We start from the raw sequence: 25,077 nt of genomic DNA, 5'->3' as shown, positions 1-25,077 counted from the left end.
GACTACATTAATTTTTCTAAATGTCAAAGTTGTAGTGGTGCTTGTTTGGATGATTTTTTAAAAATCTTTTATTGTTTCTTTATGAGTTCTACCTTATGTTTCTGAATCTCACATATCCCCTGTCCATTCCTACCCAGCCTCTCTCTTTGCAAACTCCCCTCAAAAAAACGAGAGAAATAAATAAAGAAAAAAACAGAAAGAACAGAAAAGAAAAAATTAGTAAAATAAAAATAAAACAAAGCACAGAAAATATCTCCTCCTTGAAGCTGCAGCTTTGGATCTACAAGATCAGACTTTTACACACTCCAGCAGATCACAGATGGGGTAGATGTTAGGATGGACCAACTCAAAGCCTTGTACCAGGGCCTGGGAGGTAACTGAATTGGTAAGCCCACCAGTTCTTCTGTACCCACAAAACCAAGGCTAGTTCTCCAGCAACACTATCTATCTCCCCTGATACTCCAGCCAGCAAGGGACAGGCGCAGTCCTAACACCCTAGTGCTTTTGCAGCCAGATCCTCTTCACGAATGCCAAGAGAGCCAGATCAAGCATGCTGCTCAGCCAAACTACAGGGCCTGGATTCTCAAGTTGGCAAGGGGTATGTTCAGCTCTCCCATGCTCTTAATCTCAGGGTCAGCTCTCCCAACTGCCTGAGGTGGCACAGTGGATGAGGTGGGGAATGGCAAGATGGGGAGTTGGGAGGTTGTTTTCTGTTTTTTAAGATTGCTGTGGTTTGAATATGCTTGACCCATGGAAAGCAGCACTATTAGGAGTTGTGTCCTTGTTGGAATAGTTTTGTCTTTATTGAAGTATATCACATTGTATGTAGGCTTTGAGGTCTCCTGATGCTAAAACTTCTTCCTGTGCAGAATAGATTTCTTCCTGGCTTATGTCAAATCAAGGGACAAAACTCTAGGGTCCTCCAGCACCAAGTGTGCCTGTACAAAGCCATGATTCCCACCATGATGAAAATGGACTGAACCTTTGAAAATATAAAGCCATCCCCAATTAAATGTTTGCCTTTTTAAGAGTTACCTTAGTCATGGTGTCTCTTCACAGCAACAAAACCCTAAGCCAAAGACAGTGTCTCACTGTGCATACTGGATAGAAGAGAACTCACTGTGAAGACCTGGCTGGCCTCACAATCATGGACCTACACATGCGCTGCCTTATAAATTATGGTGTTATATTATCTTAACTTTAAAATAGTAAGAAACTTTCTTGCTCATACTTTTAAAGTTCCCAATTTCTCATTCCCATGGCTCAAGCTAACAATTTGAGGTTATTAACTTGGCTCCAAAGTGCCAGCTTTGAAAAAAAATGACAATTTCTTCATGTTTAAATAGCATAGTTAGAACAACTTTATTTTAAATTGTTTTGTCTGGGTTGATTTTTTTACATGATTAATATCAGTTAGTAAACCCCTTAGGATAAGTGATATTCAACTGCATTTCCATCACAAATACTGATTTTTTTTTGCCTGTTTCATTTTATTTGGACCTAGGGTTTCATGAAACCACCCATGTTGGCCTTGATCCTTCTATTTTCCTGACACAATGTGTGCATTGATTAGATGGGATTGCAAACTTGTGTCACAATGGTTAGTATCAGTATCACATTTAGTAAGACTCGTGTGATGGGCAGTTGTTCCTAAATTGAGAAAGATTAAAGACAGAGGAGCTCCATGGTGTCTTAGAACTGAAAAAGGGTGGTTGAGATTTTCTCCTAGGCTCCGTCCCTGAGCCAAAGGTAAACAATCCTCCACCTCTCTGAATCAACACAATAGTATTCAGGAAAATTGCCATGGTGGGGAGCATAATGTAAGGCAGGTATTTTGATGCTTTTCTTATGGAGCAGTGGATTGTAATTCCCCTTCTCATATAATCTGAACATTTTAGATTCTTTTCTAACTAACTGAACAACGTGGCAGCAGTGATGCTGAGCAGTGGGAAAGGCTAATCAGTCACCTAGACATTTCCACCACTAAGTGATAAAACACTCAGTCTAAAGGGGCTGGAGCTGCCATATAGAAGGCTGAATACACTGCCAGGTAGACAGACAGCAGGGGGGTCTAAGGCTGTTTGGAGAGTAGGAGGAGCAGTCTGTCTGCTCTTTCTCTAAGACACCAAGAATAATTATATTGAAGCTAGCTAGACCAATGAAATATCAAGAGAGTAATGCTCATTGACATAGATAGCAGATGAATGCTCATTGACACTGATAGCAGATGAAATATAGAAATGGACCTGTGATAGTTCTCCAAAATTTCTTTACCACCATGAGATATTGTAGGAGGAATAGCGGTGGCCACTCTAAGTAAATACTGGGTGCTGCTGCATAGACACAAATGCATCTCCTGCTGGAGGAATTAATTGAAGACTGTTTGAGAGGGCAAGGATTGCTGAACTTGACAATGCCAGCCATTTGGGAACTGCTGTTTAGAAGAGATGCTTTATTAGGACCAATGGGGTTAAGGTGGATGGTATTAAAGAACCTTGCAGCAACATTCAGTTGAGCCTGCTGCAGAGAATCTCACCTGCTACCAAAGTGTGTGTCATTGATTCTGAGCTGCCTCCCTTCCAAGCCCCAAGAGCAAGTAAGGTCGGTCAGTGAGTAGTCCAGGGCACCGACCGCAATATCTAAAACTGCTGATTGCTTTGATGGTTTGTCTATGCTTGGCCCAGGTTGTGGCACTATTTGGAGGCATGGCCTTGTTGGAATAGGTGTGGCATTGTTGCAGGCATTATGTCACATGGACATGGGCAAAAAGACACTCATTTTAGCTGCCTGGAAGCCAGTTTTCTTTCAGTGGCTTTCAGAGGAAGATGTAGAACTCTCAGTTCCTCCTGCACAATGCCTGCCTGGATGCTGTCATGCTCCCCCTTGATGATAATGAGCTGAACGGATAAGCCAGCCCCTTTAATTGTAAGGCAATTAAATGTTGTCTGTATAAGAATTGTCTTGGTCATGGTGTATGTTCACAGCAGTAAAACCCTAACTAAGACAGTTGTTTTCTGATTGAAATCTTACTAGAGTTTTAAAAGCTTTAAATGATTGATGTTTTTAAATGATTTAAAAGATCTCATATAGAGTTTAAATATGGTAAAAACTAAGAAATGTTTAACTATTGTTTAACATTTTATAAGACATGAGTCAACTTAAATACTATATAGTATATAAAACAATAATTACATTTTAATCAGCAAGTATTTTTATAGGCTTCACAGGGCTATTTTTATGTAGATGGGTATAAAATGTCTATAGTTCTCTTTTCTAGGCTTTTTTTGGAAAAAGGCTTAATTGTTTTAATAATTTGTGGGCATCATATCATTCATAAAATGGAAATAGCATTTTCATTCTCAAGGAAAAATAACTCTTGATGCACATTAAGATTAGAGAGGATATGGACACTACTATGAATCTATTCAACAGTACTAATAAAAGAATTAACCTGTAAGGTTAAAGAAAAAAGTATTGTTATTGCTACTAAAAATAAGTAAATAATGATTCCCAATAAGTACATTAGTCAATCATGTTGTGTGATTAAAACTTTTATAAAGTCTTATTTTTATTCTGAGAAATAAACAATTTTAAATGAATTTGAATGAATCCTATTTTATAGACAGAAGTAAATATTTTTTTACTGTACCTCCTCAGGTTGAGAAATTATGCTAACATACAAAAGGTGATATTGCTTTCTTTCTGTTTTATTTGTTTGTTTGTTTGTTTTGTTATAACCAGCTCTGCAAACATACCTGTTGTTCTCCAGATATAAGTGTTGTTGCCGAAGTTTAATGCTAAATCTCTTGCAGGCTGGTCCAATTCAGCTGTTCTGGCTCAAACTCCTCTCCAATCTGACTGATTTGATCTGGCTTCTCTCAGGTTCTCACTCTGGTTGGACTCAAACTAACTCTGGAAGTTTGTTCTAGTCTTCGGTTCCTGCTTATTCTCTGGTTTCAATGGCTTCTGCTGACCTCCAGTGAACTTCATGAACTCATGAACAAACTCAGTTTCACTGTATGGCACTTACTGTCTTGACTACCCACTGACTCAACTCCCTGTCCCTGCATTTCTCTTAAATAGCTTTCCTTTGTGCTGTTCTAGTGAGAGGTGGTTGTATCCTGTCATTGACTCATTCTGTCAAATCTTTCTTATTTGTCACTTTGTCAGTTCTCATTTAGATATCACTTTCAAATGCTGCTGCTTGCTTCTACAAACTTTAGTACTAAGGATTTGTTTGTATTACAGCCAGAGGGAGTGATGGTGTATGGCATGTCTGAGTCCGAAAAAAAAAAAATCAATAGACCCAGGTCTTTATTTGTGATCCTTGCTAGAGCAACCATGTTGCTGGATTAAGATTCCTATACAAGCTCTGTTTACAGTTCATTTAGAATAGGAAGTATGTCTAGAAATATCATTTGTATTTTTCTGTTGTATTTTGCTGTTCCAAGGCAGATAGGCATGAAGAATGCTACTGTTCCTCTATCATGTACATCACTCATTATTAAGCATTACTTCAGAGAAACTGACAGATCAATCATTGGTTGTTATAAGGATAACACACGTTTTAGTAAATAAGGATCTGAATTATTCATTTTAATTTTTAAAATTATACGAATACATATTCACTTAGTTTTCCAACCACAGTTTGCATACGTACACAGATCATGGTAATCTTTTTGGTGATTCCATATTATATGTAGTGATTTGTTTACAGTGAGTAAATAGGTCATAAATCAAAATACAAAATGTGAGCCAGTGGTATGAATTGGTTCAGTGTGCAAAGATGTTTGCTACCGGTACCTACAAAGTGAAATGATGAACTTACCCCTTCATATTTTCATCCTAGGCTCATGTGTGGGATATGAGATGCAAGCTCATTTGTGCATTTTCTCCCACAAACAAACACACAGCCAATTAGATCATTTAATTTAAAACCATAACAAATGAGATATAAATAAAAAGTAGGTATAATTATATCACTTTTGGATATAAAAGTTATACTTCTTAACTGAAATTTCTGAATTAAAGTAACACACTCACCAGGCTCATACTTCTCTGTTATAATTTTCAGTAATATGGTTCAGATTTTGCATATGCATGAGATGACTACTCCATTATCAAGATCAAGACATTCTTAGTTATTAAAAACAATATTACAAATACATAAATGTAAAGTCAAAAGTTTAATTTCACGATTGTTTTTGGATTTTTTTCCAATGATGTCTGTGCTAACATGATTTCCACAAGCTAGAAAATATATTATTTCTAAACTGAAAATTAGGCCTTTGGGGCTACCTAAATGCAGCAACACATGAATATTTATGCTTCCCTATCTGTCAAAATTAGAAAATAAATTATTATAAATATTATGACATAGAAGAGTCACATAGTGGTGTGGTAATGTATAAGCAGATGTCAGCACACAGAATTGAATTATTGCATTTATTTTGGCCAGCACAGCCTTTCAGCAAACATGCTAAAAATGCCCAAGACTTAAAACTCCTCTAGTGAAGACTTTCTCAAATCCTCACTGATGTCAAAAGAAATCACACACATTTTTTGACAAATTTCTGCAGTCATTTTGAAAAGTATAGCTGTGTGGATTTGCTGACCTTCATAGACAGACTACAAAAAATATTTTTAACAGAATTGACCTTCAAGTACTTCACTTAGGATTTGACTGAACAAAGGATAGTAGAAAACAAGCTAATAATGATCTTCTGTTGAAACGAAAGTACACTTGTATTCTTTTCCCACCCCAGAGATGCTAAATGGTAGGTAATATCTGGTTGGCAGCCAGCAGGAAATTGTTCTTGCCCTCATCTGCAGCAATCTTAAAGTGGAGTCTTTATCCTCAATTCCTTCATTGCTGTTTAGGGCCATCTCCAGAGAAACACGGGGAGAAGAAGAGGAAATGTCATTTCCTCTGAATTAAAGAGACAGAGCTAACACCACAGTGCAATTTCAAAACTTTTTGTAACCATATGCATTTAATATTATTGTCATAAGGAATTATAATAGCTACTGGTCTTAATGAAATCCATTGGCTTAGGAATCACAGAAACAATAAAACCACAGAAACATTAGAATGTATTTTGTAGTCATAACATGTACTTTTAAATTTTAATTCTAAAGCATAATTTATAACAACTTATGAGACAACAGATGCATTTAATACTTTGTGAAATGGCTACATTTTTTCTATACATATGCAAGTCTGTTTGTGATAGTCTGTGTTTACCATGTTTGTGTGAGAATACACATTTGTCTACATGTGTATAAAGGACCGAGATCAAAGTTGAGTATCATTCCTTGATAGTTCCTTGGTTTAGATTGTGAACAGAATCTCTCATTAAACATGAACCTCATCAGTTAATTAGATTTACTGGTGAGTGAGCTTCTCCTTCAATGATCTACCTTTGTTTGTCTCTGTCTCATGTCCATTCCAATGTACCAACCCAAAGTTGGCGCAGCAGTCTTTTGACATGGTGCTTGACCTTTTTATTGTTTATTTGTATTGTTTATTTATTTACATTTCAAATGTTTTCCCACTTCCCAGTTTCCTCTCTGCAAACACCCTATACTATATCCCCTCCCCCTGCTTCCAGCCTCACAGCCCTAGCATTACCCTACCCTGGGACATAGAACCTCCACAGGACCAAGAGTCTCCCTTCCCATTAATTCCAGATAAGGCAATTCTCTGCTACAAATGCAGCTGGAGCCATGGGTTCTTCTATGTGTACCTTTTGGTTGGTGGTTTATTCCTTGGGAGCTCTGGGGAATCTGTTTGGTTGATATTGTTGTTCTTCTTATGGGGTTGCAAAGCCTTTTAGCTCTTTCAGTTCTTCCCCTAATCCCTCCATTATGGTCCCCATGCTCAGTCCAATGTTTGGCTACAAGCATCTGCATCTGTATTGGTAAGGTTCTGGCTAAACCTCTGAGGAGACAGCTATATCAGGCTCCTGTCAGCAAGCACTTTCCTGAGTCACATTCTAATCAGAATGTGAGAAACAGACAGAGAAAGAAAAATTTCAGAGGACCAGAGAAGAACATGTGAATACATGATGCTATTAAGTACTGTTTCCGGCCCCTAAATTTGCTGACCCATCATACTGAGATGCTATGATTTTAAATACTGAAATGAAAAAATTACCCCGCCAGTCAAAAATTACTATACTTAAAAAAGTATTTTTCTGAATTATAAAAGAAATAAACAACTACAATATTTTTGAGATAAGAAACAAATTGGGAATGTCATCATATTCTTATCTATCTTCTTTTATCAATTTATAAATGATTCATTCAATGATAAGAAAATATAATTGTCATGATCAATTCATCTTAAAATATAAAGATAGTTTATAAATATATATAAATAAAAATATATATTTTATAAATAAAAATATGTAAATATATAAATGTAAAAATATAAATTATATATTATATATATATATATATATGTATATAACCCCCAGCACATTAATTTTGGGGTTTAAATCATATACAATTCCAGAATTATTTTCTAACCAATAATAGTCATGGTAATCAATGGAATAGAATTAAGGAACTAGTAATAAGTCTACACACCTGAAAACACCTATTTTAAATGGAGCATTCAAAAATATACATGAATGGCATGAAAATGGAAATGAAAAAGGCAATGAAAAAGGAAAAAATAATCAGCAACTTCAACAAATGATGTTGCTCAAACTGGATAGCTGCATATAAAAGAATGAAATCAGATCCATATCTCTTACCATACATAAAACTAAACAAAAATTAACTAAAAGCTCAACAATAGAATAATATATAATATAATATTTATTATATTTATATATTATAAACAATATAATGGTTTATAATGAGACATCAAATTATCTATGTGAAAAAGGAGAACTCTGGCATATTCTTTTGAATTTACAAGCATGAGAAGAAATTTTCTGAAGTGCACTCCAGTAGCACAAGCATTATAATCAAAAGTTTACAAAATATAATTTATTCATGAACATTTGTGTGGGGTTATTTACCTGACCATAAACAGGTTAATTTTGGCTATCATTGAGAGAAAATACGTGTCTTTCAGCAACTACTGAAAAAAAATCAATTTCAGCACTTTTCCCAGTTAGGAATTTCTGTCACAATTTCCCAGTTAGGATTCTTCACATGGAGAATCTCTGATTACAGATCACAGAAACAATAATATATGAAATCAAGCCAAATTATTTAGAAGGCAATTTGATATCATATACATAAACAAAAACAATAGCAGCACTGTTTCCCCTTGAGGCCTATAAACTCCAAATGTTAAGGTTCAATAGTCTCTGAAGAATGATCATCCAGACTCAAAAGACTATTCAAAAGAGTGTTTATTAGTTGAATGGACTCACGTAGGGGTCTCCACATTTGGTAGTGGAGAACTTTGGTGGACCCTCAGGCCCAGCTTTTATTGTCAGTTAGGGAAATTCCAGGGAGGGGTGTGTTGACTTTTCTTTAATCAGTTAGTTCTATCTCTAAGGGTCTGACTAATTCTACCATTGGTAAGGGTCTGAAAATTTCCCAGGGAGTTGGGTTGCTCACACATTCTAGCTACCTTTTCTTACTCCAAGCCAAATGACAAGTTTTCCTCAGATTGCCTTCCCATGGCTGTGGTTGGCTGACTACCTGCATCCAGGTTCTCATTTCTAGGAAACAGTAACTTGGGTCTAGTTTCCCAAATGGCCAGTTTGCAGCCTGTCATGGAGTCAGTACAGTTCTTTTCTATCACAGAGCCACAGGCTTTGATCAGATTTACTTTTTACTAGTCCTTAATTCATTTTGTGAAGTGGATCTTAAACTTAATCAGAAAGCCATTGGTTACCCTAATAACAATAATGCCACTATTATATCAATGAGTAGATCTTGTCTACCAGATTGATATTGTACAAAACTGGACTTACAGGTGGGTATAAATGTCTTTATGACATTTATCACCAACATCTCATGTAGCAGCTTCCAGAACTGTGAAAGTAAGTAGCAAATGTTCATGAAGCTTGAATGTTCCACAAGACAAGTGATTGTCTCAACAATAGCAGCAACCAACAGTAACAATAATTCCCTGTGTTGTTTTGATGGCCATTGATGCCTCTCTCACCAACAGCACACAGATGTAGAGATCCCACATCTGAAGGTATATTTTTGTTTAATAATCTATCTTTAACTGTATTAGAAAACAATAGATTTGAGAAGATTTTTCCCTAAATTTTGGTTATCCCTCTTAAGTCTCCTCTTATCTATCCATCCCCAGAGTCTATTCCCACACTTACATATATGTATAGCCAATATCTAAACTTTTACTTTCTTATCATATGTTTACTTAATCCTCTCCATTTAGAGTTGTCCTCCTGTTATTCAATGTCCAATTTCCAATTTGCAGTTTTCAAGAACATTCTAAGTTAACAAATATAGTTCATGAAGATTTATTTCTCTTCTATAGGCTCCTCTTTCACTTTATAGTTTCTGTTGTTGTAGACCAGGTATGTTATTTCCTTAGATCCTGTTGTTTGTGAAGTCTTATTCAAAAATACCGAGTCATTTCCTATGTAGTGAATGGTTACAGAAGAAATGACTCAGTATTTTTGAATAAGACTTTTAGCTAAAAGTGAATCCTACTTTTAGCTCAAGCACTTTCATAGTTTCAGTCAATTCTATTTTAATTATTGTTTCTTCTTCCATATTAAACTTTGTACCTTTATCTGTGTATTTTTTTATATCAAAATAGACTAAGTATTAAATGACAAAATTTCAAAGTTCATATAATGAAATATTACTTTTCAACATTTTTATTTTAAATATTTTAGTAACTAAAAATACATTACAATAGTTTTGATATTCAAAAATTTCAAATGAATTACTCAATAATTACGTATGAACAGAATGTTCAGAAGCATTAGCTGTATTGCTCTCAATTATTAGTGTCATGTTTTGGAATTTTATCTTTGAAAATTCTTGATGCTGACTGGTGAGGTGACTCAATGTGTAAACCTACTTTCTATCAAGCTTGATAACCTGCATTTCAACTCTAACACTCATTTGGTAGAAGAAAAATATTAGGATTCTGTGTTGGGAGCCCAGACAGGAGTGTGTGTGCATTTTTTTTGTTTGTGTGTGTGGGGGGTGTATGTATGTGTGTGCGTGGTTTTTTTTTTGTGTGTGTGTGTGTGTGTGTGTGTGATATATTGAGCAGCCAAACAGGAATTTCTTCATGTAGGTCACTCTGCAAACTTGTGAGTTGGAAAGAATTACTTCTGGAATCATTAAGAGGCAAGAATGTAGGATAGAAAAGCACTCAGTATTAAGTGTAATGATCTGCACCTGGTTTCAATCATGACTGTCTTCTTAACCATCAACCATTCGAAATAGAAATGTCAGTGCCTGCACAGCTGGAATATAATGCTGCTTTGCAAATGCTCGAAAGTCATTAAGAATACACAAATAAACTGCAATATAATTCTGTCAGATTGAACTAGGAAATTTGCTGTGAGGTATGAATGCATGAAAAATTTTGAATTGTTCATAGCTACTTTTATAGTTAAAAAGTTAATAGAAAGAAGGATGTTGCATTTCCTGCATGACACTAATTTACACAGCATTTATAGCACAAGAATGATGACCATCGACTATAGGAGCTACTGCTGTAGTCCGAAAATAATTCTCCTTATACAGCTATGATGGGTAGATATTGTGATACCAAGGGTACAGACTTCATTTTCTACTTATGATTTAATTGCTTCCTGCAGGCAAAATCATTATTCCAACCATACTTACATCTGTTTGTTGGTGTAGGTCTTATTAAGAACCCCAGCACTAAGTATCTGTTCACTATTTGTTGGCAATGGGATTGAGAATCAATGAAGTTTTGTAATAACTATGCTAAAATAAATAAAAGAACAGGCAAATCTTTCTAAAGACTCATTTGTACAGAGAATCAACAAAACAAATGGCAGTATTTCTAACAATTGATTGCTAGATAGTCACTGTTTAAGGTCCTCATTTTCATTAATAACTGCAACCAAAAAAAAGATAGATTTTTTTCATTTTAAATCGACTATAGCAATTCTGTGGTGAGAAGTACTGCATATAATAATTTATGTAACTATTAAGTCATTCTGAGGAAAATCTCATTCTTTATTATTTATTTTGTAACTGTCACTACTTTACAGAGCAATAAAAGTGTTTTGTTTTGTTTTTTGCAGAAACAGACTGAATTAATGTCTTCCTCTAAGGACATGAAACTTAGAAAAAACACTTATATTCTAAGAATCTCTTTACTTTCTCTATTATGATAATCTTTTTTGTTTTATAAGGCTGCAGAGAAAAATAGCATAAAGTGCACAAGATAAAGATCATGATGATATTCTATTTTCACTCTAAATTTTTCTAATGCTTGCTATGAAGTGTCTTGCTGCAGACATTAATCAATGCCAATCTATAATACTAAAAGAAAACATTTTAATAATATCCATTTCAACATGGACAACTACATGATAGAAATTTTAGGCCCTTATTTCAGAATGATTATATATATGTCACTGTTTTTTTTTTTACCTTGAAATTCTTCCACAAAACCCCTGAGCATTATATAATAAAAGCTTGTGATTATTTATGTTTTTGAGATGATCCAGCTGATAATGAGTCTGAGTTTCTGAAGACAGTATATTTCTTGTGGTTTTCTCTTTCATTCGTGGCACTACATTACTGAACACTTTAAATACTACACCTGTTTTACTAAGTATTTTATAGATAAATTGTGTTAATTTACAACTGGTACATTATACATCAAACAAAATACATAACTCTAGAGTTTAAACATCATAAATAGGTGTCTATTGTATCATAAATTAATGTAAATATTATTTTTCATAATCAGTAAAAGGAATATGGACCTCAATCATTAGCACACGCATTAAGATCAAGAATAAATATATGGAAACTCAAGAAATTGAAAACCTGTACAGCAAAGAACACCATTTAAGAAAGCATCATCCTTTAGAATGGGAAAGGATTTTTACCAACTACACAACTGATAAAGTGCTAATATCTGAAACATAAAAAGAACTAAAAAACAGACTTCACAAAAAGAAAAATAACAAAGCAAAAATACGAAAATGGGATACAGATGTAAACAGAATTTTCAAGACAATCACAAATGTGCGGGAAACACTTGAAGAAAAGTTCAATATCCTTAGCCATCAGAAAAATGCCATTCAAAACTATTTTGAGATTCTTATACCCATCAGAATAGCTAAAATTAATTTTAAAAATTTGGCAACTCATGCTGGCAAGCATGGGCAGTAAGAACAATCATTCATTGCCTATCATAGTAAAAGTAAACACATCTACAGTGTTCATGGAAATCACTGTGGTGGTTCATATGATTGGAATTATATACCTGAGGGACACTTCATCTTACCACAGATACACTTGTTCAACCATGTTCATTGCTAATCTATTCATAATATCATTTTATTGGAAACACCTGAGTGATCCTCAACAGATGAATGGTTAGTTAAAATGTGATATATTATACAAGGTAATATAACTTAGTCATTAATAAAATGGCATTCATAAGTAAATGGATAGACTTACAAAAATAAATATGGTATGGGTTCACTTATATGTGGATAATAGCATTTAGTTAAGGATAAGCAGGCTAAAATCCATAAAAACACAGAGATTAGGTCTAGAAAAATGGAAAGGGGATGATGATCTTCCTAGGAACCAAAACTACCATTGATAGATTTGGATGTCCAGGAGTTGGGGGATACAGGAACAGGAGGATCAAGTAGGGGAAGGAAAAAAGTAAAGAGAAACAGCTGGAATTTGGGACATTTGAAGTGAAGTATAAAAACATAATACATTAGAAGCAACTTAAATATATATATATATATATATATATATATATATATATATATATATATGAGAGCGATCTAAATAAAATTGCCAAATAATGAGGCAACCCATTATTCCCAACCTGGAAGTCATATTCTGCTGCCAAATGAAGCTCCCGACACTGTGAATGGATTACATCTAATTGTGTTGTTGGCTGAATCCAAACAACCAAGGCTGTTCCCACAACCTGACAGCAATGCTCTATTTGTTTGCTGAAACAAATCACTGAATGAGGAAAATTAGAACTGTCTCTACATAGACTTTTTATTACTAGTTACTAGCATCTTTGGTAAAGCAAGGTACTCTACATAATAGCATGAATAACAAAGGATACATGTAAATACCAATCCCCTTGATTCGCACAGGTGTCCTGTCTATGAGACATGCTAGTGCAATGGTAGAACAGAGGCCTTGAAAATAACCAATCAGTATCTGATTTGATGTAAGGTCTACCCTACAAGATGGAACCTATACCTGACAGCCCTTGGGTAACTCAGAACCTGAGACTCAATAGTTAAAACACCCAGGGTAAAAACTGCTTTTCTAAAGTTAAATCAATAAAATAATAAAAATTGAGCAAGAAAATAACTCCTAATGACAGTTGCTGTAGTCTCAAATCAATTTGTTGCTCAGAGATCCTCAAAGAAGCTTTTTCCTATAACAGATAGAACCAAATCATAGAATCCATACATAGACAATATATAGATATATGAAGTTTTGAAACATTCAGTCTTAAACAGGTATTCTCCAACAAATACCTCCTGTTGAGGCTAAAGTATCCCTGAGGAAGGCAAAGTAGAAAGATCTTAAAAACCAGAACACCAACCACCATCTTTGTTCTGGAATGGATCAGACAGACAATAACAGGTACATAGAGATATCCTGAGTTTAACATTGCTCAAGACACAGACCTCCAGGCTTCTGCCTGCGCCTAAGGCCTGGGCAGCTCTGCAGGTCATCTGTGTGTCAACCCATCGTGGGATGTTGTCCTGCAGAGAGATCAGCACTTGGAAGGGGTCCCCGCAGCCTCCACCACCTTTGCCCCCGAACAGACCAGATAGCTAACAACAGGTACAGAGACAACCTGAGTATAACATTGCTTGGGGCAAGGCACACCAGGGCTCCAACAGCACCCAAGAGTAGGGCAGCCCATTAGCAATCTGTGCCAGGGGAAATCCTGTCATCCAGAGGTACAGAAATAGCCTTACAGGCTCACAGGAGGTCCAAGCACCAGCTAGTAACAACAGGACCAACTAATGCCAGAGATAGCCAGACAACAAAAGGCAAACTTAAGAATGTTACTAACAGAAATGAAGGCAACATGGCAGTATCTGAACCCAATTCTCTGACAACAGCTAGTCCTGGATATGCCAACACACCAGAAAAACAAGATTTGGATTTAAAATCACATCTCCTGATGCTAATAGAAAATTACAAGGACATTAATAAATCTCTTAAAGTAATACAGGAGAACATGAATCAAAAGGTAGAAGCCCTTACAAAGGAAACACAAAAAAAAATCACTAAAAGAAATTCAGGAGAATATGGGTCAACAGATAGAAGCCAATAAAGAGGAAACGCAAAAATCACTTAAAGAAATACAGGAGAATTTTGGTCAACAGGCAGAAGTCATGAAAGAGGAAACACAAAAATCTCTTAAAGAATTACAGGAAAACACAAACAAACAAATAAAGGAACTGAGCAAAATCATCCAGGATCTAAAAACAGAAGTACAAACAACTAAGAAATCACAAAGGGAGACAACTTTGGAGATAGAAAATCTTGGGAAGAAATCAGGATCATAGATGCTAGCATTAACAACAGAATACAAGAGGTAGAAGGAAGAACCTCTGGTGCTGAAGATAACATAGAAAAACATTGACTCAACAGTCAAGGAAAATGCAAAATGCAAACTTCTTGTAACCCAAAACATCCAGGAAATCCATGACACAATGAGAAGACCAAAGCTAAGAATTATAGGTACAGATTAGAGTGAAGATTTACAACAGAAAGGGCCAGCAAATATCTTCAAAAAAATTACGGAAAGAACTTCCCTAACCTAAAGAGAGAGATGCCCATGAACATACAAGAAGCCTACAGAACTCCAAACAGACTGGACCAGAACAGAAATACCTCCTATCACATGATAATCAAAACCCCAAATGTACTAAGCAAAAAAAGAATATTAAAAGCAGTAAGAGAAAAAGGCCAAGTAACATATAAATGAAGACCTATCAGAATTGCACCAGACTTTTCACCAGAGTCCATGAAAGCTAGAAGATCCTGGGAAGATCTCCTAGACACTCTAAGAGAACACAAATGCCATCCAAGACTACTATACCCAGCAAAACTCTCATTCACCATAGGTGGAGAAACCAAGATATTCCATGATAAAACCAAATTTACACAATATCTTTCCACAAATCCAGCCCTACAAAGGATAATAGGTGGAAAATGCCAATACAAGGAGGAAAACTACGCCCTAGAAAAAGCAAGATAGTAACCTTCTTTCATCAAACCCAAAAGAAGACAACCACTCAAACATAAAAATAACATAGAAAATAACAGGAAGTAATAATCACTATACCTTAATATCTCTTAACATTAATGGACTCAATTTTCCAATAAAAATACATAGACTCACAGACTGGATATGTAAACAGGACCCTAAATTCTGCATACATGAAACACACCTCAGTGTCAAAGATAAAAACTACCTTAGAGTAAAAAGCTGGAAGACAATTTTACAAGCAAATGATCTCAGAAAACAAGCCGGAGTAGCCATTCGAATATCAGATAAAATTGACTTTCAACCTAAAGTCATCATAAGAGACACAGAAGGGCACTTCTTACTGGTCAGAGGAAAAATCCAAGAAGAACTCCAATTCTGAACATCTATGCTCCAAATGCAAGGACACCCTCATTCATAAAAGAAACTTTACTAAAGTTCAAAGCACACATTTCACCTAACACAATAATTGTGGGTGACTTCAACACTCCACTCTCCTCAATGGACCCAACAAGAAAACAGAAACTAAACAGGGACACAGTGAAACTAATTGAAGCTTTGGACCAATTAGATTTTCTATCCTTTCACAGAGAGAGAAAACAAAAAGTAGAGCAAAAGATATAAAAATTGTCCAGGTACGAAAAAGCACACGGGAATTCAAGGAGTCACAAAAGATGTGCTAAAAGCTACAGTAATTTTTAAACAGATTAACATCATTTAAAAAAACTGTTTTATGAAATGATACAAAAGATGCCACCAATACGTAGCTTTCATTTTGTAATAGGAAAAATTATTTGAAAGGAGAATCTCAACTGAGAATGCCCTATGCATGAACATGACTATTAGCAGAAGTATGACTACAGGCTCAACATATCAAGGCCATCTAGCTATGATCCACTTGGGCTAGGTTGCATCTCATGCTAGCAGCAATACTGGGCAGTGCCATCACACCATACTGGGCATAAAAGATGCAAGACAGAGGGAGTCAGGGAGTACTGTGTCAAGAATTAGCATTGCTGGGTAATATGTGGCAAGATGACCATCTGTGAAGGGAAGCCCTGAGAAGATACTGTATGTGGCTGTGAAGGTGAAGTTTAAGGTGCAATTAAGCCTGGATGATAGAGATGCCAGTTTGAGGAGACGTGTACCATGTGGACATGAGTTATGAGATATACCAAGAGAAGTGCTGTGTTTGTTGAAAAAGTCAGAACTAGGGGGGGCTAGAGTATTTAGTGTTCATGCTATCCAATCACAACATGAGTCTTAAATATATCAGACATGGAGGTAAAATATTTTGAAATAAGATTCTAAGCATACCAATTAAGAAAATAAATGCCAGCACTTGGGATGCAGAGGCAGGCAGAACTCGATTTTGAGGTCAGCCTGGTCTACAGAGTAAGTTCCAGGACAGCCAGGGCCACACAGAGAAACCCTGTCTTGAACCTCCCCTACCCCCCAAAAAAAATAAAAAGAAAAGAAAAGAAATGTGTGTGTCCATTATTTGCTGTGAACAAGATCAGGTTCAGATATCAAGGTCTCTTGGTGCAAAAATATAAGAGGTGCAGTGTTTTTTAAAACAAAAATCACAATTACAACAATGTTTGAGTGGGCTGGCAGAGGTGTTGGAGTATATTTAGAACATCTGTCTCTTTGCAAAGCTTTGCAGTATTTTTTAAGCACCACATGCCATATCTTTATTTGTGTTTCATTTAGATAAATTTTAGCTTACACAAACAGTAATTATTTTGGTTAATACATCTGGGCCATGATCAGGGTCATGAACAGTCCCAAAAGTCAAGGCAGATGTAACTACTGAGGGCAGTGGGAGGGGGTGGCTGGCAAGCAAAGAACTAACTATCTAGATGGATACAAATATAGAATGAGGAAAAGACAATGTTATGTTAGTCATTTCAGCTTGATATTTACCAGGATGGATTTTGGTCTTGTTTTGATCCAATCTTTACTATTGCACTTCTATTCTTTCCCTTGGGAATGGCACTGTTTACTGTGTCTTCCAATATGCAGAAGGGGTGCTATTTATGTTTATTTTGTGATTGTAGAAGGTAGTAATCACAGTTAAAAGACTGCTTTGAATCTCAGAAGGGTATTTGAAGCTTTGAATGATGATAGTTATGCCTTTGAAAAATGCATTTTGCCTATAAGTGCATGAGATTAAAAAGCAGAATGTGGTTTGTATGTGAACTCTTCTCGTTGGCTCATGTATTTGAACACATGGTCTGAGCTGTTTCTGAAATTGATGGCACCTTTAGGATGTGGAATTGCAGTAGAAGAAGTAGTTCGCTAGAAATTAAAAGTCTTGCACTTTCAGAAGGTCAGCCCTGCATTGATGTAATGTGGGAGGAGTGAGGGATAAAGAGACTTCTGCTTGGAGTAGTCTAAACCAATACTGATAATCAATTTTGAATTCTCTACTTTGCTCCTTCTGTCTTCTATCTGTCTGTAGTTTATGGTCAGTCATCTGTATGTTGCATTTGCCTGATTTGACTGCCTCTTTTCCCTCTCCACAGCATGGTGTTTTGGTCTATACTTTTTAAACAGTGTAGAAGATATTGTATGGTAAAGAAATGAAGAATGGTTTCCTACAACAAAAATGCTACCAGGTTCATAAGGAAAGAAGTTGCATTATGAACCCCCAACTTACCCAAATAACATTCAAAACTACAAGTAAATGTTAACTTGTTATATCCAAATGTTGTTTTCAGTATTTGTTTTGTCTAAAGTTGCTTTCAATTGTTTGCTGCTTTAAGAACATATTACAGAGGCAGTCTGGGAGAGCTCTCAGCTGGCTCCGGTGGCACGGAGCTTAGGTTCCAGTCCTGAGGCCTCTGGCAGGAGCCCTCAGATCTCTCTGCTTCCGGATCCAGATCAGCCTGCGCGGCAACACCACATCTCCAGGTCCTGCAAGAGGCAAGAGGGGTTTCCGGGTGGCCAGTGGGGAGAAGTCAGTGTGCTCTGGCGAATTCAGCGGGCCCCTGCAGGAGACTCCAGATGTCTGCTTTGGGATCTGAACAGCCTGGGCCACAGCACTCAGTCTCCAGGAAGTGCAAGAGACCTGGTATGCACCCACAGGCAGTCTGGGAGAGCGCCTAGCTTGCTCCAGGGCGGCACCGAGCTTAGGTTGCAGTCCTGAGGCCTCTGGCAGGAGCCCTCAGATCTCTCTGCTTCTGGATCCAGATCAGCCTGGGCAGCAACACCACATCTCCAGGTCCTGCAAGAGGCAAGAGGGGCTTCTGGGCAGCCAGCGGGGAGAAGTCAGTGTGCTCTGGTGAATCCAGTGGGCCCCTGCAGGAGCCTCCAGGTGTCTGCTTTGGGATCTGAACAGCCTGGGCCACAGCACTCGGTCTCCAGGAAGTGCAGGAGACCTGGTATGCACCCAGAGGCAGTCTGGGAGAGCACCCAGCTTGCTCTGGTGGCACTGAGCTTAGGTTCCAGTCCTGAGGCCTCTGGCAGGAGGCCTTAGATCTCTTTGCTTCTGGATCCAGATCAGCCTGGGCAGCAACACCACATCTCCAGGTCCTGCAAGAGGCAAGAGGGGCTTCCAGGCGGCAAGCAGGGAGAAGTCAGTATGCTCTGGTGAATCCAGCAGGCCACCGCAGGAGCCTCCAGGTGTCTGCTTTGGGATATGAACAGCCTGGGCCACAGCACTCGGACTCCAGGAAGTGCAGGAGACCTGGTATGCACCCAGAGGCAGTCTGGGAGAGCACCCAGCTTGCTCTGGTGGCACAGAGCTTAGGTTATAGTCCTGAGTCCTCTGGCAGGAGCCCTCAGATCTCTCTGCTTCCGGATCCAGATCAGCCTGGGCAGCAACACCACATCTCCAGGTCCTGCAAGAGGCAAGAGGGGCTTCCGGGCGGCCAGCAGGAAGAAGTCGTTGTGCTCCGCTGAATCAAGTGGGCCCGAGCAGGAGCCTCCAGGTGTCTGCTTCGGGACCCGAACAGCCTGGGCAAGAGCACCCTGTCTCCAGGCAGTGCAGGAGGTAAGCTGTGCACCAGAGGCCACCTGAGAAGAGGCAGCTTGCACTGGTGAGTCCAGCATTGACAACACCAACTAACACCAGTGAGACCTAGATGGCAAAAGGCAAACGCAGGAACGTCACTAACAGAAATCAAGGCAATATGGCAACGTCTGAACCCAATTCTCCTTTACCAGCATGTCCTGGATACCCCATCACACCAGTAAAACAAGATTTGGATTTAAAATCACTGGTCATGATGCTGGTACAGGAACACATGAAGGACATACTTAAAGAAATTCAGGAGAAAATGGATCAAAAGTTAGAAGCCCTTGCAAGGGAAACACAAAAATCATTGAAAGAAATCCAGGAGAATACAAAAGCCAATAAGGAGGAAACGCAAAAAACACTTAAAGAAATACAGGAGAACTTTGGTCAACAGACTGAGGTAATGAAAGAGGAAACACAAAAATCTCTTAAAGAATTACAGGAAAGCACACACAACCAAGTGAAGGAGCTAAGCAAGACCATCCAGGATCTAAAATCAGAAGTAGAAACAACTAAGAAAACTCAAAGGGAGACAACTTTGGAGATAGAAAGCCTTGGGAAGAAATCAGGGGACATAGATGCAAATATCAACAAAAGAATACAAGAGATAGAAGAAAGAATCTCAGATGCTGAAGATACCATAGAAACCATGGACTCAACAGTTAAAGAAAATGCAAAACGCAAAAAGCTTGTAACCCAAAATATCCAGGAAATCCAGGACACAATGAGAAGACCAGACCTAAGGATTATAGGCATAGATGAGAGTGAAGATTTACAACTTAAAAGGCCAGCAAATATTCAATAAAATTATGGAAGAAAACTTCCATAACCTAAAGAGAGAGATGCCCATGAATATACAAGAAGCCTACAGAACTCCAAACAGACTGGACCAGAACAGAAATACCCCCGTCACATAATAATTAAACACCAAATGTACTAAACGAAGAAAGAATATTAAAGGCAGTAAGAGAAAAAGGCCAAATAACATATAAAGGAAGACCTATCAGAATCAAAGCAGACTTTTCACCTGAGACTATGAAGGCTAGAAGATCCTGGGCAGATCTCATGCAGACTCTAAGAGAACACAAATGCCAGCCAAAACTACTATACCCAGCAAAACTCTCAATCACCATAGATGGAGAAACTAAGATATTCCATGACAAAACCAAGTTTACCCAATATCTATCCACAAACCCAGCCCTACAAAGGATAATAGGAGGAAAACACCAATACAAGGAGGGAAACTTTACCCTGGACAAAGCAAGATAGTAACCATTGATCAAACCCAAAAGAAGTTAAGCAATCAAATTTAAAAAATAATGTCAAAAATGACAGGAAGTAACAATCACTATTCCTTAATATCTCTTAACATCAATGGACTTAATGCCCCAATAAAAAGACACAGACTAACTGAATGGATACGTAAACAGGACCCTACATTTTGCTGCTTACAGGAAACACACCTCAGGGTCAAAGACAAACACTACCTTAGAGTAAAAGGCTGGAAGACAATTTTACAAGCAAATGGTCTCAGGAAACAAGCTGGAGTAGCCATTTTAATATCAGATAAAATTGACTTTCAACCCAAAGTCATCAAATGAGACCCTGAGGGACACTTCTTGCTGGTCAAAGGAAAAATACAAAAAGAAGAACTCTCAATCCTAAACATCTATGCCCCAAATGCAAGGGCACCCTCTTTCGTAAAAGAAACTTTATTAAAACTAAAAGCACACATTGCACCTAACACAATAATTGTGGGTTACTTCAACACTGCACTTTCCTCAATGGACCGATCAGGAAAACAGAAACTAAACAGGGACACAATGAAACTAATTGAAGCTTTGGACCAATTAGATTTAACAGATATATATAGAACATTCTATCCTAAAACAAAAGAATATACGTTTTTCTCAGCACCTCATGGTACCTTCTCCAAAATCGACCATATAATTGGTCACACGACAGACCTCAACAAATATAAGAAGACAGAACTAATCCCATGCCTCCTATCTGATCACTATGGAGTAAAAGTGGTCTTCAATAGCAACAGAAACAACAGAAAACCCACATACACGTGGAAACTGAACAATACTCTACTCAATGATACCTTGGTCAAGGAAGAAATAAAGAAAGAAATTAAAGACTATTTAGAACACAATGAAAATGAAAACACAACATACCCAAATCTATGGGACACAATGAAAGCAGTGCTAAGAGGAAAACTCATAGCCCTGAGTGCCTCCAAAAAGAAAATGGAGAGAGCATACATTACCAGCTTAATGACACACCTGAAAGCCCTAGAACAAAAAGAAGCTATTTCGCCCAGGAGGAGTAGAAGGCAGGAAATCATCAAACTCAGGGCCGAAATCAATCAAGTAGAAACAAAGAGAACCATACAAAAAAATCAACAAAACCAGGAGCTGGTTCTTTGAGAAAATCAACAAGATAGATAAACCCTTAGCCAGACTGACCAAAGGGCACAGAGAAAGTATCCAAATTAACAAACTTAGAAATGAAAAGGGAGATATAACAACGGAAACTGAGGAAATCCAAAAAATCATCCGATCCTACTACAAGAGCCTGTACTCAACACAACTGGAGAATCTGGAGGAAATGGACAATTTCCTTGACAGATACCAAATACCAAAATTAAATCAGGACCAACTAGACCATCTAAACAATCCCATAATGCCTAAAGAAATAGAAGGAGTCATAGAAAGTCTTCCAACCAAAAAAAGCACAGGACCAGATTGCTTCAGTGCAGAATTCTACCAGACCTTCAAAGAAGAGTTAACACCAATACTCTTCAAACTATTCCACAAAATAGAAACAGAAGGAACACTACCCAATTCCTTCTACGAAGCCACAATTACGCTGATACCAAAGCCACACAAAGATCCAACAAAGAAAGAGAACTTCAGAACAATTTCCCTTATGAACATCGATGCAAAAATACTCAATGAAATTCTTGCCAACCGAATCCAAGAACACATCAAAATGATCATCCACCATGATCAAGTAGGCTTTATCCCGGGAATGCAGGGTTGGTTCAATATACGGAAATCCATCAATACAATCCACTACATAAACAAACTCAAAGAACAAAACCACAGGGTCATTTCATTGGATGCTGAAAAAGCATTTGACAAAATTCAGCATCCTTTCATGCTTAAAGTCTTGGAGAGAACAGGAATTCAAGGCCCATACCTAAACATAGTAAAAGCAATATACAGCAAACCGGTAGCCAGCATCAAACTAAGTGGAGAGAAACTTGAAGCAATCCCACTGAAATCAGGGACCAGACAAGGCTGCCCCCTTTCTCCTTATCTTTTCAATATTGTACTTGAGGTACTAGCTCGGGCAATTCGACAACATAAGGAGGTCAAAGGGATACAAATTGGAAAGGAAGAAGTCAAACTATCATTATTTGCAGACGACATGATCGTCTACCTAAGTGACCCAAAGAACTCCACTAGAGAGCTCCTACAGCTGATAAACAACTTCAGCAAAGTGGCAGGTTATAAAATCAACTCAAGCAAATCAGTGGCCTTCCTATACTCAAAGGATAAGTAGGCTGAGAAAGAAATTAGGGAAATGACCCCCTTCACAATAGCCACAAACAGTATAAAGTATCTTGGGGTGACTCTTACCAAACATGTGAAAGATCTGTATGACAAGAACTTCAAGACTCTGAAGAAGGAAATGGAAGAAGATCTCAAAAAATGGAAAAACCTCCCATGCTCATGGATCGGTAGAATCAATATAGTTAAAATGGCCACTTTGCCTAAAGCACTATACAGATTCAATGCAATACCCATCAAAATCCCAACTCAATTCTTCACAGAGTTAGAAAGAGCAATTATCAAATTCATCTGGAACAACAAAAAATCCAGGATAGCTAAAACTATTCTCAGCAACAAAAGAAAATCTGGGGGAATCAGTATCCCTGGCCTCAAGCAATACTACAGAGCAATAGTGTTAAAAACTGCATGGTATTGGTACAGTGACAGGCAGGAGGATCAATGGAACAGGATTGAAGATCCAGAAATGAACCCACACACCTATGGCCACTTGAACCTCGACAAAGAGGCTGAAAACATTCAATGGAAAAAAGATAGCCTTTTCAACAAATGGTGCTGGTTCAACTGGAGGTCAGCATGCAGAAGAATGCGAATTGATCCATCCTTGTCTCCTTGTACTAAGCTCAAATGCAAATGGATCAAGGACCTCCACATAAAGCCAGACACTCTGAAGCTAATAGAAAAGAAACTGGGGAAGACCCTTGAGGACATCGGTACAGGGAGAAAGTTTATGAACAGAACACCAATAGCGTATGCTCTAAGAGCAAGAATTGACAAATGGGACCTCATAAAATTACAAAGTTTCTGTAAGGCAAAGGACACCATCAAGAGGACAAATCGGCAACCAACAAATTGGGAAAAGATCTTCACCAATCCTACATCAGATAGAGGGCTAATATCCAATATATATATAAAGAACTCAAGAAGTTAGACTCCAGAAAACCAAACAACCCTCTTAAAAAATGGGGTAGAGAGTTAAACAAAGAATTCTCTCCTGAAGAACTTCGGATGGCGGAGAAGCATCTTAAAAAATGCTCAACTTCATTAGTCATTAGGGAAATGCAAATCAAAACAACCCTAAGATTTCATCTTACACCAGTCAGAATGGCTAAGATTAAAAATTCAGGAGACAGCAGGTGCTGGAGAGGGTGTGGAGAAAGAGGAACACTCCTCACTGCTAGTGCGGTTGCAAATTGGTACAACCACTCTGGAAAGCAGTCTGGCGGTTCCTCCGAAAACTGGGCACCTCACTTCCAGAAGATCCTGCTATACCACTCCTGGGCATATACCCAGAAGACTCCCCACCATGTAATAAGGATACATGCTCTACTATGTTCATAGCAGCCCTATTTATAATTGCCAGATGCTGAAAAGAACCCAGGTATCCCTCAACAGAAGAGTGGATGCAAAAAATGTGGTATATCTACACAATGGAGTACTATTCAGCCATTAGAAACAATGAATTCATGAAATTCTTAGGCAAATGGATGGAGCTAGAGAATATCATACTAATTGAGGTAACCCAGACTCAAAAGGTGAATCATGGTATGCACTCACTAATAAGTGGATATTAACCTAGAAAACTGGAATACCCAAAACATAATCCACATATCAAATGAGGTACAAGAAGAAAGGAGGAGTGGCCCCTTGTTCTGGAAAGACTCAGTGAAACAGTATTCAGCAAAACCAGAACGGGGAAGTGGGAAGGGGTGGGAGGGAGGACAGGGGGAGAGAAGGGGGCTTACGGGACTTTCAGGGAGTGGAGGGCTAGAAAAGGGAAATCATTTGAAATGAAAATAAATTATATCGAATAAAAAAATTAAAGAAAATATGGGAGCATATGTCTTTGTTATATATTGTGGTATGTATATGTTAGAACAGTTTTTGAGTGTACCCCCCCCCCAGGAGTGATATAGCTGGGTCTTCAGGTAGAACTATTTCCAATTTTCTGAAAATCCTCCAGACTGTGTTCCAGAGTAGTCTTTATTTTATTTTATTTATTAATTTTTATTTTTATTTTATTTTATATTTATTAT

The 25,077-nt window shown here is 37.6% G+C and overlaps 1 long non-coding RNA gene across 1 annotated transcript in view; it reads right to left on the bottom strand.

Moving 5' to 3' along the window:
- LOC127697517 (uncharacterized) overlaps nt 1-23,663 on the bottom strand; it is a 1,170,919-nt gene extending 1,147,256 nt beyond the window's left edge. The window contains exon 1 of the long non-coding RNA XR_007980477.1: nt 23,538-23,663. This is a non-coding gene — a long non-coding RNA (uncharacterized LOC127697517). The remainder of the gene's footprint in view (nt 1-23,537) is intronic.
- Nucleotides 23,664-25,077: the final 1,414 nt, after the last annotated feature.

Source organism: Apodemus sylvaticus, chromosome 12 (genome assembly GCF_947179515.1).
Source record: "Apodemus sylvaticus chromosome 12, mApoSyl1.1, whole genome shotgun sequence".
NCBI lineage: Eukaryota > Metazoa > Chordata > Mammalia > Rodentia > Muridae > Apodemus > Apodemus sylvaticus.
This window is presented reverse-complemented; position numbering and strand designations above follow the sequence as displayed.